This window comes from Pinus tabuliformis, chromosome 9 (genome assembly GCF_031772625.1).
Source record: "Pinus tabuliformis cultivar Carrire ecotype Pingquan chromosome 9, CPIR1, whole genome shotgun sequence".
In the NCBI taxonomy this organism is placed as follows: Eukaryota; Viridiplantae; Streptophyta; class Pinopsida; order Pinales; family Pinaceae; genus Pinus; species Pinus tabuliformis.
The window spans coordinates 1,890,722,307-1,890,726,332 of NC_142307.1; positions in this window are offsets into that span (position 1 = coordinate 1,890,722,307).

Sequence of the window (4,026 nt, forward strand, 5' to 3'; positions counted from 1 at the left end):
ATAGTTTGAGTATTGGTAATTCCAGGCAATGCATTACAAGATATGGTTGGATTCATTTCTTCTTTATCTAGGGTTTGTTCTGGAGTATATCTTCTTCTTTTGACATTTATTGTTCCTTTCCATCCTCCTCTTCACAATCTATGTAGAATAATTTCTTCTCTATTCCCTTTGAATTCCTTCAAACTAATTTTTAAAACCAATTTTATGCAAAATTTAATAAAAACTACACACCTTGTTTTTATTTTGTAAGAGCTCGATATTGAATCTATTGTATCTCTGTAACTGCAGATCTCGAATATATAAAATACCATCCAGTGGTAGAACTTTGAATCCTCTTTGTAGCCCCACAAGTCTGATCAAGGTTGGATTCTCCAAGGAAGATTTATGTCAAATCTCCCACGGTGACCTGATTATAGACTAGTTCAGTAGAGCAAACTTGTACGACATGCCACATGTCACTGTTTCAACCTTATTACCTAAAACTGATACAAAGAAAACTACAAGTCGTCCTCTTTCTGAATCTTCTGATGAAATTTCAATCTGATGCTCAATACAAAATTTGTGATGATTTTCCCCAGGTCACCTGTTTGGAATGCAATTTGGGAGTCTGCAAAAACCCTAACTTTTTCAAATCATATCTCTGCAAATATAGCAATACAAGCTTTGAAATTTAGACCCGAAGTTCAGAACAATATCAGCACAAATGGGTTTTTTTGTAGCTTTTGAAACGTCACCGGAAAATATGTATAGCAAAAATTCCACAATGACCTATTTGGAGTGGTGAAACCCTAGAATCCAAAGCTCTGATACCAAATATTTGGAAACCAGTTCACAAAAAGGTAGAGAAGATACATCAACACCCTAGAATTTAGCCTTTTCGAGGGGGAAACCTCCTTTACATTACACAAATGAACAACTCTTAGATGATACAAATGAATAAACGTCCCTTCTATATATAGGAGTCTAAGGGGTCACAATAACAATAAGGGATACAATGAAAATAGTAATGAGGGAATCACTAGTATTATAGGGGCCTAACAAAGAGTTTGGCAGAATTAGAGTCTTAAAAGAAATGTGAATGGAAAAGAGGAAAGAGAGAGGAGATGCCTTCAAAACAACCAAAAATATTAGTGAGAAAATAGTGGAGCCACCATTTACTTTTGTTGTGAATTTGCCACGAGGGTGTGCCAAAATCCAAGTATTCCCTATAGATTGGTTGCTACCCGCAAGAAAGCCCATAGTTAGTGTGGTTAGTAAAAATTATTAACAAAACATAACAAGTAAGCAAGTGAACAAAAGACTAAACATGATATCCCATAAGAAAATGTAGCAATACCACTCAGATAAAAAAGGGAACCATAATCCTCTTTATTAATATGGTGGGTAGAAATACAATTATAATCTCTTATAAAGATGATAAGGAGCTTTTAGTGAGAAGTTATGGCACTAAATCCCTCTTAATAGAAGGTTCCTCTTTCTAATCCTTTTGCACAAACACTCTCTCCAATAATAGAAGCATTTAGTAATCCTGAATGAGAAGACTCTATCTAGGCATGGGAAGGATGAATGTACTTGGAAATTCCAACAACATAACATTACTCTGATATTCTACTATGAATTGGACCTAATATGTCTGGTGTTTATAGGCACAAATTGGCCCTTTGGTGCCCTGTGGCTCATTAGTGAGGCTGATATGAGTGGAGGACAAGCTTTTCCGATTTTTGAATAGATTGGTCTGAGAATAGGCACTCAAGGTTGTGATGCCATGTAGAGAATGCTTACTGAATATGACATGTTCAATGAGCTACTAAGTTGTAAATTTGGTGGATCCACTCAACTATCGAAGACATATCCATGGTGATCCGTGCAAAACAGTCTTAGATCCCATGCATTGTTTGATTTTTTTGAATGAACCTTAGTGGGGGGTTTATTTTTGGTTTTCTCATGATGTTTCCAATCCTAATCAATACACATGTACAGGTTTTTTCTTATTTTTGTGTGTATACTAATATGTATAATTGAATGTATGATTTTTCATGATAACAATGTTCATGTCATTGGGATCAAGTTACCTCGTTCTTCATCATGATGATTTCACTTCAACTTGCCATAAATTTCCTTTTTGGGCCATTTCTACACTCAATATACTCATAAGGTCGTCATAAGGCATGCCTCATTATTTTTCTACTAGTTTTATGTATTTTTGGTTTATTGTTTCTATTTCGATGGCACTTTCATGTGGGGTCTTGGTTACAAAATTGTAGATCACTTATTTAATCTAAAGTCTTGCCCCTACAATAGTTGATCATCTTACAAGGAATCATATTTCAGTGGCATGATAGGCTTTCCCTCTGAAACATGGCATGGCCTAATATTGACCTTCGTGAGTTACCCATAAGACCTACATTCTCAACTATTTTTATCACTACCTTCCTCTTGTACATGGTAAAAATATGCCTTGGTCGATAATTCCTTCACCTATATGGATCACCTCATTAATTAGTACCACTTACACTATTGACATCCATGGCTATTTCCCTTTCACCCCACAACCATTCACTTGCATGACTTGGAATATAACCTCATTTCTCTATTCATCTCATTTCCTACTACCTTCCTCGTGAGATTATTCTTTTTATAATCACCAATGCACCACCCATTCTAAACTTAGCCTCTTGCACCCCCACATTGTGGTAGAACATCTTCCTGATGACCCCATTTCATTTACCCCACACTTAAACTATACAAATGGCCCCACACCCTCTCATTATTCCCCTACATCATCACGCAAGACACCACACACTTGGGGAACCTTTCTCTATAAGTCAGTACATACCAAATCACTTCTAAATTCATTTGGAATGTATATAAATATTTTTTTGTAAATAAATCCTCACCCATAATTTCATATCTACTACCTGATGATAGTTCCTATTCACCCTTGATTGAATCTCATCTCAATACATATTGTATGCTTAATATCATTTTATATCATGTACTAATAATACTTCCCACCATATCTTAATATTAACTTTGACCCACCTTAACCAGTCAAGCAAATCATTTACACCTCTCCTGGATGTCCTCCTGACTCCTGGGCCTGCTACCCATAGTTTTATTTTAACTGTTGCCAAATGCATTTATGTTTCAAGCTTAGGAAGTACTTAGTGTTCCCTACATAGTGTCAACCTTAGTTATTATTCCTTTGTACCACACTACATACTTTAGTACTTGTATCAAGATCAAGCATATTTCCTGGAACCTCTATGTTCCAGACAGTCATTGCTTTCCTTCTATCAATACCAACAATCAGTTCCTAGATTCAAAGTAGTGCCTTGGTTGTTGCCCTTGTCACAAGTTAGCCTTGGGTGGAACAAAGGGAAACATTATCGCCCATTGATTTCGTCGGTCATTTTGATGTTTGACATTAGCATAGTTCTCACATCAAAGGAGTATCGTATTTTGCAACAGTTAGATTTCTTTCAATTAGTCAAAGACCCATACATCAGGTTGCACACCCTCTAGCAATTGCGTTCTCACCATGCACAGAGGAACCCACTAATTTCATTTGTCAATACGACCTTCAGGGTAAAACAATCATCTACTCAAACATAAAACAAATTAACTTCTCTAACATTTTTTGACAGGATATTTTCCTCGGTACTTATTTGTATCAAAGTCATGATCACAAGCATGGGATAGCCTTTCCTCGTATAAACATTTTTTTTATAATTATGATGTATCAATGAGGTCTTCTTTTGTCTCTTTAGAAGGATTCCCTTGATTATACCCTTACAAGACACTCTCAGTAAGTTGGAAAGACTCATCATTAGGAAAAATAAAACATGATGTATTTTTTCTATACACTTGCTCCTAACCTCAGACATCAAGGAGAAATTGTTATCATGGAAAAATCATACAAATAATTGTACAATTCAAGCTACACTCAGCATTAGAAAAAAAACATATACAAATGTAAAAATTATCAATGAAAACATTAAAAGACCCAAAACAATCAAAGGTTTA